We start from the raw sequence: 12,995 nt of genomic DNA, 5'->3' as shown, positions 1-12,995 counted from the left end.
AAGCATCACTGCAAGCTTAAGTAACTCAATTAACCACTAAGCATGCACACAATCCACTGGTGAGGCACCAATAGCATTACAAGCTATACAGAGTAAGAGATAATTCCCAAAAGGCATTACATGTTAACCATTTGGTAACCAGCAAGGTCTGGAGTGTCTAGCCAGAGGCTAGAACAACAACCAAGCAAGACAGAGACACTAGCCAGTAGTATCTGATGATCCAATGGATCAATTGGATCATGTATAAGGTACATGAGCACATCACTAGCAGCACAAGTGTCAAGGTAATAGCATAGCATGACAGTAAGCATCACCAGCAAGCAAAGGCATAGCAATAAACCTAGACAAGCAAGGATAGGATACCAGTAAGCATGGGCAGCATAACAAACATGTACAACATAGCTTAGAAGTAGACAATGTAGCAGCACAACTAGGAGATGAACAACACAGAATAGCATATAGCATTGGCCAGTGACCAGTAAGGGTTTGGGGCTGGCCAGGGCTTGTGTTGAGGAAGGATTCGATGCAATGAGCACCAACAGCAAGATCCTGCATGATCCTAGGATCATCAGGAAGCTTGGGAGCAAGAGGAAGAAGAAGTACAGTAGCATGGAGGCGTACATGCATGGAGATGAGAGGGAGGTGGAGCAGAAGAACTTACCCGCGCCTGGAAGCAGGAGCTACACCATGGCGAGGCAGTGCCCGCGCGGCCGTAGCAACTGCAAGTCCAGGGAGGACGCCGACGTTACATCGACAATCTCCACGGACAGCACAACACTTCGGGGACGACGGCACAGGCGCTGCCGAAGCAGCACCAGCGCCAGGTCTGTCCCAGGAGGGCGCTTGCATCGATGACGAGGTCCACAGCTCGCCGGAGACCACCAATCGCCGGAGGCGATTTACTCCCACATCTGGCAGGGTGGCGATCTGGCGGAGGAGGAAGGATTCGGCGAAACCGTGCGAACATATCGGTACATCTCCGCACATCGGTTCAGGCGGTGTCGGTGGGGATGTCAGGGGCGGCCGGAGTTAGCCGGAGCGTGGCGGCGACCATGGCGGCGACGACATCGCCTCGTAGTCGCCTGCGCGTTAGGGTTAGGCTACGCGAGAGAGAGATGAGTGGCTGGGCCGACTGGGTCGGATCCCACCGAGGGAGTTTGGCTCGGCCAAATGGGCCGACCCAAATGGGCCCAATTGGCTGATTTAAATGGGTCAGGGCTATTTAGGTAATTTCACAATTTTAAATAACCCCAAAATTTTATAAAATTCCAAACAAATTATTTAAACCTCCAAAAATTCAAGAAATATATGAAACACTTATATAAAATATTCCTTAACCAAGATAAAATGTGAAATGCAATAAACAAAGAGAATTCAAATTTAAGAATTTTGGATATGAATTTAAAAATGGAAATTCAAATTTGTAATTTCTTGAATATATAAATTCAGGGAGAATTTCAATATAACTTTAATACTTCCATAATTCCATATTTCCAAAAAGAGAAATATTCTTTTATTATTAACTTTTTTAATTAAGGTTAATATTACCAAAGGAAACTCTATTAATCCTAAACCTTTTCTTTTATCAGAAAATAATATAAAAGGATTATAAATTACTGCCTAAGGCATAAATATTCCAAATTAAATCTTAATCATCCAAATTTAACAAGTACTTCGGGGCAAGGGATTCAACATAAAATAATGCACCCATGCATGCATCATTTGGATGTTATAACATTGTCCTTACCGGACAATGATGCTTCTTTACAGAACCCGAGGTCCAGGTTCCATACAACGCATCGAAGTGCACTATCTCGCAGCCACCAGGAAAGTTTACTCTTGCTCATGCCATCTTGATTATGTTCTATCAATTTACTCGCAAAGCTATATACTTATCACTCCTGCATTGAAAATGAAATGTTACTTTTCCAATTATGAATATGACTATGTGGCTGGCAATGGAACCATGGTATGTGTTGATGGTGGAGGTTCCATTGCAAGGGTTCTACTCATCTAGGACTAATCACCAATGCCGTCTAGTGATTCTAGCGCCGTACATTTCGCGTTAACCATACGATCTATAATGGCTCTGGGAAGTCAGTTGTATCTTTTCCCTCTCGCATATCAACAGACTAGTGATAAGGGTTGCCTGTATCGGTCTATCTATTGGTAAAGTTGAGGACAATGGTCCGTAACGGTCTACCATTAGATATAGGAGAGGGCAGATTTATTAAAGGTCTATGATGAATTGTAAGGATTGTCCGGGTTGGTCTATCTATGGTGTATTGGGCAGGGCATATGAATTGTTTAAAATGGTCTACCTTATTGGTATAGGTGAGAATAAATGCTTGGGCCGGTCTCTCCATAGATAAAGGGCAGGACAAACTTACAAAAGGGTGGGTCTGCGGGGTCACGAAGAAGGTAGTGGTTGGCTTGGTTCTTATGTCGGGCCTCACACCAAGGAAGTGTGGATGGGAAAGTATGCTCGGTTGGCAACAATGATAAGTTCTCTTACGGGAAAAGTAACGCACCTCTGCAGAGTGTATTAAATTATGGTTTGTCACTCCCAGTTTCGGGAAGGGAACTACGAACGCAGCAGGAAAGGAACTCCGTGAAGTTCGGGTCAATCTGTGAAGGCTGGCGGGCATAGTTTTCAATATAAAATCAACCTTTTGAAGAAATGTTTGCGAAACATGCATTGACCTGGGATTTTCTGATCAATGGTCGTAGCTAGAGCATCAAACACATTTTTTCTCTTTTGAACTTGTTGAGTACATCTGTACTCACTTTCTTTCGACACCCTTGCTAGACTGTGACAATGAAGTGGAGGCCAACGATGGAGCACTGGAAGGGGACTACAAACTGGTCTACGAGGAACCTGATCTGTCCGGAGGGGTGGAAGGCGTGGACTACAGAATAGTCTACGGGGCTGACAACAATGAGGTGGAGGGGTAGTGTCCTACCCTAGTCAACTTAGAGCCGAGCAGCGTAGTGGCATACTTAAATAAGTTACTGAGCTCAGTTTGAACTTTATTTTGAGTTGTAAGAGTTTCATATTAGTATCATAAGGTGTTCTCATCGGACATGTGAGAATACCAACTTGTTAGGACCATGTTTGTAATATAATCTGGAGTGTTATGACCTGCAATATTTTTGTTGTACCACTCTGAGGGATGTGATATTTTTGAAGAAGTCCCTTCATAAATATCATATCAACGACTTATATACTACAACATGCAGTGGTATGTTGGGTCACCGCAGGTTCAGATTTCAACCAAGTAGACAAAGGGGATCGAAGAAGTAGATGTTGTTGTTGATGATGGTGGAGATCGATGCGTTGCCCTTCAAGATTCTAGCCTCCTCCTCCTCTTCTGTGTTGGTGTAGATGGTGATGGAGGCGGCAACGGCGGAAGAGCAGCAGGGCTCCGCCCCTAGGGCGTGGATGATGAAGTGGTGCCTCTCCTGCCTCCTCCCCTCTTTATATAGGCGCTGGAGGTCAGTTTCGCGAACCGACGGAGCCTGAGGCCGAATATGCCCATCGGGCCTTCACAATTCCGTCTGACGAAATGGACCCGACGGAGCCCGGTACGGCCGTACGGTACGGGCGGGTCTGCCCTTACCGATGGTCGCCAAAGCTACTGGATGCTTTCGTATTCTGGACGCCATTTCTTCATACGAACTCCGATTTGGGTGTTCTTCGACTCGTTGAACTCGTATGGATGAGGGATACAACACCATGGCCTTAGAACTTAAATATAAGAGGTTGGAAAATATCACTTTTCCTACACCTTATATGGCTAAGTTTGGTGCCTGTAATTCTCCCATCTTGTCCCCTCTTGGTCCCTTTTGCTCCAGTTTTCCATGATGACCAATAACACCTAATCACATATCAAAAACAAGGGAAACATAATAAAATCCTACTAATACTACTAAATATGCGAAGCTCATATTAAAATGAACAAGAACTCGTAAGTATGCAAAATAGGCATAGGTGTATCTAGCTGGAGCATGAAATGGGTGATAATATGAGTAATAGTATACTTAAAAACCTCAGTAGAATAATGCTAAATTTCGAGCTATCACCCCCCACACAAGGCGAGGTACATCACGTTGGAGAGGTGCGGGTTAACACGAAGGTCTCCCGAACGCCACAAAGGCTCACCTTTTTCTCGAAGCCAATTCCACGAAGGATAAAGGCCTTTCCCTTATGGTTAGATTTTCCTCCACTCAGGAGATGACAAGCTCCACAACTACTTCACAACCTCGATGAAGGAGAAGCCCGTGCCTCTTCACAATCTTACACGAAGAGGTCACCGGAGCACCAACCGCCAAGCCAACTAGGAGGTCATCCTCCAAGAGTAACAAGCTCACGGTCTCTCACTAGAACTAATTGTAATGGAGAGCTCAACACTATGCAAAGATGCAAATCAAAACACCAAGAAAAGTGTTGAAATCCTTCTCTATCAAATACCACTAAAGCAACAAATGCTATGTAGGAACTAGAGAGGAAGAACAATGGTGGAAGCCAACCAAGGACTCTAAGATCTAGATCCAAGGGATTTTCCTCACTTAGAGGATGATTTGTTTGGTGGGGTTGTAGATCTAGATCTCCTCTTCCAAAGCCCTCAAAAAGATGCAAGAACCATTGGAGGGAAAGGGGGGAAGCAAGCTCAAGAGGTTCAACAATGATGACCGAAAACATGCTAACAAACCCTTACAACAATAGGGAAGAAGGCCACTTTTATAGTCCATCAAATTATGACTGTTTGGGACAAAAATCGAGCCAACACGACGCTGAGCCCGGCAGCAGCGCCCGGCCTGCCGAGCCAGACGCCGAAAATGCAACAACTTTTGCATTCGGACTCCGATTTTGATGATATTGGGCTCGTTGGAATCACGACAAAGATCTCTACAACATTATGCATAGAAACATCATATTACAACCATTGAGTAAGAACAAAAATATGAAAGGTTTATCCTATCTATAAAAATCAAATCGGTAAAACCTCCAAACATGAAAACGCAATAGAAAATGCATACGAATTCTGTTTTAGATGAACTTAGACTTTTTCTAAAGCTATAAACAAGCTCAAGAACCTAAAATAAAGAAACACCAAGAAGCAACAATAATATAGGGATGCAACATATGCAAATAATTGAGCTCCCTAAGACGATGCGATCAAGTTACCCAACCGAAAGCCCCTCTTGATAGTGCTGCTATCTATCCTATAACATGATCTCTCAACAAACACCTTTAGACCGGTAAAAGGAAAACCTAGCAAGGCCATACATTTGCCTTGCGCATCCTGCTTGATCTTGATGATAACACTTCATGCTTCATTCAAGCCGGAATGCCCACTTGATCATTGTTGCTTCGTGAAGACTCATGATTGCTCCCCATACACCACTATGGGAAAGATCCATTGAGGCACATCTCCACAATTCCATTATCACCGAATGGACGATAAGCTTCGAGTATTATATCTTCGATATTCTCATCTTGAACTTGCCCTTCACAACCTTGATGGCATCCAAGCTTGATGCCATCCTCTCATGGGCTATATGAGATCATACTCTTGATGCATGCCCATGGAAAGATACCTAACCCACATAGAAAACACAAATGCACATATATATAGTGGGTTAGCTCATGATGCATAATTGACAAGGCTTACCACCCACAAGCTATATCACATGATCCAAAGTGGTACAATCTTTATGCTTCATGTGTTGACCAACTTGAATTCAATCTTCACTCTTAGTCTTGGTCAACCTTGTATCTCTTCATGCTCTAGCATAATATCTTGACCATTCATTGCTGAACACATAAGCTAGAGCATGACTAACTTGAGTTCCACACAAGAACACCATCTTCATTTCTTCTTCTTGATCATATCATATTCTTCTCTTCAAATTGATAATCTTGATGCCAATACCAAAGGTATAAAATTATATTCACGACATCCACACTTGAATCCAACATATGGACTTGAAGAAATACATCTGGAATATTCCTTCATATAAATACAATGAAAACATTAGTCCATAGAGGATTGTCATTAATTACCAGAAACACACTTAGGGGCAATGTACCCTTACACCAACCGTTCTAGTGGACTTCGCATGCGCACAATTAGGGGGGATGCTTTTTTCCATCCATCCCCCGCATGAAGAAAACTTCCGGCCCTCATCAGTGGACTTCGCAAGTTACGCAGCTGGAGAGTTAAGGGGAATATTCCCTTTCCTCGAAAAGGAATATTCTGAACATAGGGCCGGATCTTCCGGCCCAAGCGCTGAAGAACTTAAGTCGAAATATCCGGGGGGGGGGCATCCGGGCCAACTTAGGCCGGATAATCCGCCCCCGACACAACAACGTCTATTCCAAGCGTATGGGCTATAGATAGAGGAGCCTTCTTCTTCTTCCTCAAATCAGATCAGAGTAGCACAAATACTTTCTCTCTCATCCATTGTTCTTGAGCTCAAATCGAGTTAATCTCCCTCCCTAGCCAACCAAATCACTCCAAACTTGGGGAATCAAAGGTGGAGGGCTAGATCTACCTATCCACCCAAAAAAAATTGTGATCCCCATACTTTTCCTTAGTGGACTTGGAAACCCTAGATCTCCTTTGTGGGGGTCCTTGTAGTTGGCATAATGATACGTCTCCAACGTATCTATAATTTCTTATGTTCCATGCTAGTTTTATGACAATACCTACATGTTTTATTCATACTTTATATCATTTTTATGCATTTTCCGGTACTAACCTATTAACAAGATGCCGAAGCGCCAGTTCCTATTTTCTGCTGTTTTTGGTTTCAGAAATCCTACACAGGAAATATTCTCGGAATTGAACGAAACAAAAGCCCACGGCCCTATTTTCCACGGAGGATTCCAGAACATAGAAGAAGAGTCGGAGGCGGCCAGCAGGGGGCCCACCCACAGGGCGGCGCGGCCAGGCCCCCAAGCGCGCTGGCCTATGGGGAGGCCACCCCCTGGCTCCCCCGACGCTGCCTCTTCGCCTATATATTCCTTCGTATCGGAAAACCCTAGTACAGAGAGCCAAAATACGAGAAAAGTTCCAGAGACGCCGCCGCCGTCAACCCCATCTCGGGGGTTCGAAGATCGCCTCCAGCCCCGCCGGGAGGGGGAATCATCCCCGGAGGGCTCTACATCACCATGCCGGCCTCCGGACTGATGCGTGAGTAGTTCATCCTTGGACTATGGGTTCATAGCAGTAGCTAGATGGTTGTCTTCTCCTATTGTGCCATCATGTTAAGATCTTGTGAGCTGCCTATCATGATCAAGATCATCTATTTGTAATGCTACATGTTGTGTTTGTTGGGATCCGATGAATATGGAATACTATGTCAAGTTGATTATCGATCTATCATATATGTGGTGTTTATGATCTTGCATGCTCTCCGTTGCTAGTAGAGGCTCTGGCCAAGTTGATACTTGTAACTCCAAGAGGGGGTATTTATGCTAGATAGTGGGTTAATCCTCCATTGAATCTGGGACAGTGACGAAAAGTTCTAAGGTTATGGATGTGTTGTTGCCACTAGGGATAAAACATCAATGCTTTGTCTAAGGATATTTGTATTGTTTACATTACGCACAGTACTTAATGCAATTGTCTGTTGTTTGCAACTTAATACTGGAAGGGTGCGGATGCTAACCCGAAGGTGGACTTTTTAGGCATAGATGCATGCTGGATAGCGGTCTATGTTCTTTGTCGTAATGCCCTAAGTAAATCTCATAGTAGCCATCATGATATGTATGTGCATTGTTATGCCCTCTCTATTTGTCAATTGCCCAACTGTAATTTGTTCACCCAATATGTTATTTATCTTATTGGAGAGACACCACTAGTGAACTGTGGACCCCGGTCCATTCTTTTACATCTGAAATACAACATACTGCAATCATTGTTCTCTGTTGTTCTTTGCAAGCAAACATCATTCTCCACACCATACGTTTAATCCTTTGTTTTCAGCAAGCCGGTGAGATTGTGTTATCACCAGAATTTGACCGAGTCAGAGGTGGGCCGCGATCAAGATGGATTTGAAGAATATATATATATGGAAGAAGTACGTGAATCGGCCTTACATGCAAAGCTTGGGCTAGTTCGCCCGTGTATCTGTAACATTTTAGGATACGTGTCGATTAGATAGAGTTTGACCCGTGCACGGTTAGGTGCACGCCTGAATTAGAAAGTCCCTTGGACTATAAATATGTATCTAGGGTTTATGGAATAAACAACAACCAACGTTCAACACAAACAAATCTCGGCGCATCGCCAACTCCTTCGTCTCGAGGGTTTCTCCGGTAAGCACCATGCTGCCTAGATCGCATCTTGCGATCTAGGCAAGACAAGCCTACCTACGTTGTTCATGCGTTGCTCGTGCTCGAAGCCTTTTTGATGGCGAGCAACGTAGTTATCTTAGATGTGTTAGGGTTAGCATTGTTCTTCGTATCATATGTCTGTCGTAGTGCGACCCTTATGCATCTAGCCGCCCTTACACCTATCTCGGGTGTAGGGGCGGCACCCCGCTTGATCATAGTTTAGTAGATCCGATCCGTTACGGTTGCTCCTTGTTCTGCAAGGATTAGTTTAATATCCGCATTAGTTAGGCCCTACAAAGGGTTGGAGGATCCAGCGGCGTGTAGGGTGACGTTCGCTAGCCCTAGAAAGGATGTTCCGGGGATCAACCTCGTGTTGGTTTTTAGGCCCTGTCTAGGATCGGCTTACGGTCACCGTGCGCGAGCGCGAGGCCCAATCGTGAGTAGGATGATCCGATTATGCGGTGAAAACCCTAAATCGTCGTAGATCTCATTAGCTTTATCTTGATCAAGCAGGACCACCATATATTCGGACACCTTGTACGAATCATGGGTGGATCGGCTCTTTGAGCCGATTCACGAGATAACCCGAGAGCCAATCGAGGCTCGTATTTAATGTTTACGTGTATGCCATGCAGGAAACTAAGCGAGGCATCATCCAACACCTTCCCGACCGGGTATAGGTCGGGTGGCACGCCCTTGCGATAGCATCGGACGTGTGACCAGGAGGCTTTGCGGGCCGTCGCTCCGAGGGACCGGGGCCGCCCGCAGCCCTAGTTGTTCCCGGCTCTACTCGTGTTGCTCGTCGCTGCCCGCCGGTGGGTTTCGACGTCAACACATTCCGGCACGCCGGTGGGACTACCTTCGACATCCACCACATCGCCATCTACATCCGAGATGGCGGAAAGCACTCCGGTCAAGTACGAGGATCCGCTCGATGAACTCAAGAAGAAACATGACGAGATCAAGGCAACCCTCGAAGCCGAACTCATCGGCTCTTTCCACGAACCCGCTCCCATGGCGTCGGGTGGAAGGGGTTCACACCCGAAGGCGCACTCGATGGAGTGGACCTGTCCGCCCCGTCGAAGAACGCACCAGGTCGCTGCGGCAGGAAATCAACTACATGGTGGCTCATTCGGCCGCACCGCCACTGCGAGAGCCCGGTGAACACTTTGGAGCGTGTCACTCGCGCGTGGTCCGAGAAATCATGAGCCACCGGTATTCTCCGTCGGGACCAGCTCGGGGACCTTCAAAGGAGAGATGCCACTCCGGTCCCATCCTTCGTTGCCGTTCGCATGGGCAGCACCGGAACCGCCGAACTCATCGGCATACGTCGTCTACAAGATTGGTGGTGATCCTAGTGACTACCAATTCCTACCCGAGGCACCCAAGGAGATCCCGCACGGATACGCGTGCGCATACGTACCGGACCGCAATACCCGGGCACTCTCAAACCGAGGTTGCAACAGCGGGGGCCTCCGGAACGTCGGGAGGAACGTCGGGAGCGGATCTTGAGAAGCAAACGTGGCTGGCTAAATACGCCACTCCGACAAACCTCCGGAGCCCAGCTCCTGCAGTTGGCTCGGAACTAGAAAAGCAAGCATGGCTGGTTAAGTATGCCACCCCGGCGAATCTTCAGGGTTCGACACCGTCAGCCATCACCGCGGATCAGATTTGTACAATTCGAAAGATCGGTTCGGCATGATGCCGAAAAGGAAGACGTTCGGCTACACCAAGCCGTACCCCAATGATTACGAATTGATCCCGCTACCCCCAAATATCGGCTCCCGGACTTCACAAAGTTTAGTGGATCGGATGGTTCCAGCTCCATCGAGCATGTGAGCCGATATTTGGCACAGCTGGGCACGATCTCGGCATCGGACGAGTTGCGTGTGAGGTTCTTCGCACGATCCCTCACAGGATCGGCTTTCGGGTGGTACACATCGCTGCCACCGAACTCCATCCGGACTTGGAAGCAGTTGGAAGAGCAGTTCCATGAGCGGTATCACTCGAGAGGCTTCCGAGGTTGGTATTGCCGATCTAGCACAAGTACGACGAAGCGCGGGGAGACGAGTGTCGAGAATACGTCCGGCGCTTCGGGACCATTAGGAACCGATGCTTTTCGGATCATGTAAGTGAAAAAGAAGCGATCGAGTTGGCGGTGGTGGGTCTCTCATCATCGATTAAGGACGTGGCCTCCCAAGCGAGACTACCCTTCATTGGCGCACATGGTGCGAAGCTGTCGGCATATGAGCGAGCGCCACCCGGACGTTTACCGGGACAAATTCAAGCGTGCGGTGACCCCGGTTGAGGCGGACGAGGATGAAGGTGCTGCGGGAGATCGAGAGGTAGCGGTGGCTGAATGGACTCGAGCGGCGGGCCCCGTGTCCCGCAAATGGGTGAAGCCACAAGGCCCTCCAAAAGGGTTCGACTTCGACGTGACCAAAGCCGAGCGGATTTTTGATCTCTTACTCACGGAGAAGCATATAAAGGTACCCGAAGGCCACAAGATCCCCACGGTGCAAGAGCTGAACGGAAAGCCATACCGCAAGTGGCATAACACGTTCACCCACACCACCAACGACTGCAGGGTGTGGCGGCAGCAGATCCAAATGGCGATAGAAAATGGACGGTTAATTTTCAACCGAGTACGCCATGAAGGTCGACACACACCCCTTCCTCGCCGTGAACATGGTGGAGTATACTTACCATGGAGGGTGCCAGCCGGATTTCTCGTGCAATATCAACATGGTAGGACCTGGACACCACTCGGTAAGGACGGAGATGAGGGCAGCTGCTCTCATAGCAAAGATACGAGAGGAAGCCGCTCCACGCGATCGGCTCCGCCAAGACGGCAAGCGCTACGTCACGAGAGGGAGAAGTGAAAAACATAAGGTATCAACGACCTCTCTCCGATCACCTCCTCAACAAGTATGTGGGTCGGTATGACCAACGCCGGCGATACAACGACAATGATGAAGAAGATCGTTCGGCTAGGGACGACGGGAGACGTCGTCGGCATGATCGTGAGGAGGAGGAGCACGAGCGCCGTGCCAAGGAAAAGTTGGGGGAGCGAGTCGACGAGGATAGGCACTGGGACTGTCCCTTCTTCGGACACCGCCGGGATTCGGGAATGAGCCGATTGCCCACAATCGGCAATTGCCCGGAATGCAACCGGAAGAAAAAGGAGGCAGCCAACGTGTCCGTATTCAAGCGCCTAGGGCCTCTCCCGCCACAAAGCAAACGCGCTGAGTCCCCTCGGTTGAAAGATCTCGAAGATTCGGAAGACGAGGGAGAAGAAGAAGACAGGTACCACCGGCCAAGGTGGTGCCCTGATGGACTCAGCCGTTCCCAAAAGCGCAGGGTTCAGCGATTGCGCGGCCTGGAGGAAGCCGAAAGGTTATACTTGCATACATTGAGGAAGGCAAGACCTGATCTGGCTGCGAAAGTTCAGCGAACCCTGGATGAAGAGGGACGTCCACGGAAAATGGAGTGGCGCCCCAAGCAAAGGAAAGCCGATGATGAAACATCGGCTGGCACAAACATGGTGCTCGTCCTTCCAACGAAGCTTAGTGCTCCACGGTTACACGATGCACTCGAGGTGGACGACAGCAAGCGCACCAACATGATAAAATCAGAGATTGGGCTGGTTTTATCTACCGGCCTGAACGAGTAGCAAGAGCAAATTAATGAGCAAACGTGGCGAGGCTGATCCTTGTGATCGGCCCCAAAAATTTATGGAGGAACATTACAAAACCTTCATCGAGCAAGCAACGTGGAGGCCGATTCCAAGCAATCGGCCAAAATTATCCTCACCATCCATTCCGCCCGGGTTCAACATTTAATCCGACGAGCCGATACCATCAAGTCCCTTGAAAGAATCGGCTCGGGGGGCACCTGAGTGGATAAAACACGAGGATATTCAGTAGAAGCGTCCTGCAAATGCCTAGCAGCCTAAAATATCCTTTGATGATGGGTATTGAAGTATGGGGGCCGATACATAAATCGGCCGAAAAATTCGAAATTTTTTAAGCACAGCCGATGCATGGTCATCGACTCGAGAGGTATAACTGTTATAATCAGAGGGTCAATGGAGCACGAAGAGAGACTCTAATGGAAGAACTCCTCAATGGAGTGGTTTAAGGGCTCAGATCCTCTCTTCAAGAACAATGCCAAGAGCAGCCTGGACGTGCAGATCAGGTCAAGGATGGATTGCATTAGATCCGCCAAAGGAAAGAGCCGATCTGACCGGCAAGGCGCAGGAAGTAAACTGAAGAAGCTCGGGGGGCAGCTCACCCTGAAGGCTCTCTGCTCTGGGAAACCGATTTTTGTTGAAATCGGCTGGCTCTGCGTTATGATTTGAGGCAATGGCGGCACATTTGGCTGATTCGCCTTGATTAAGGCTCGGGGGGCAGCTCGCCCTAAAGGTCCTTGCTCTGGGGAGCCGATTTGGTTGGAATCGGCTAGCCCTACATCGCAACTGGTCTGGAGAGTGGTGTTTTTTGTTACGGAATCATCAGTTTGAGCATCCAAGACAGTTCCGGGGCTCTCTTAAAGACGCCTGCTCACGATCAAATCGCCGACCTACTAAGATCGGACTGTGCCATCGTCATCGGCAGAGTTGGCTAGCTTAGATGGATGACTGAATTGGCCT

The sequence above is a fragment of the Lolium rigidum genome, chromosome 7, assembly GCF_022539505.1.
Source record: "Lolium rigidum isolate FL_2022 chromosome 7, APGP_CSIRO_Lrig_0.1, whole genome shotgun sequence".
Lineage (NCBI taxonomy): Eukaryota > Viridiplantae > Streptophyta > Magnoliopsida > Poales > Poaceae > Lolium > Lolium rigidum.
The sequence above is the reverse complement of the archived record's forward strand: the minus strand, read 5'-3'. Positions refer to the sequence as shown.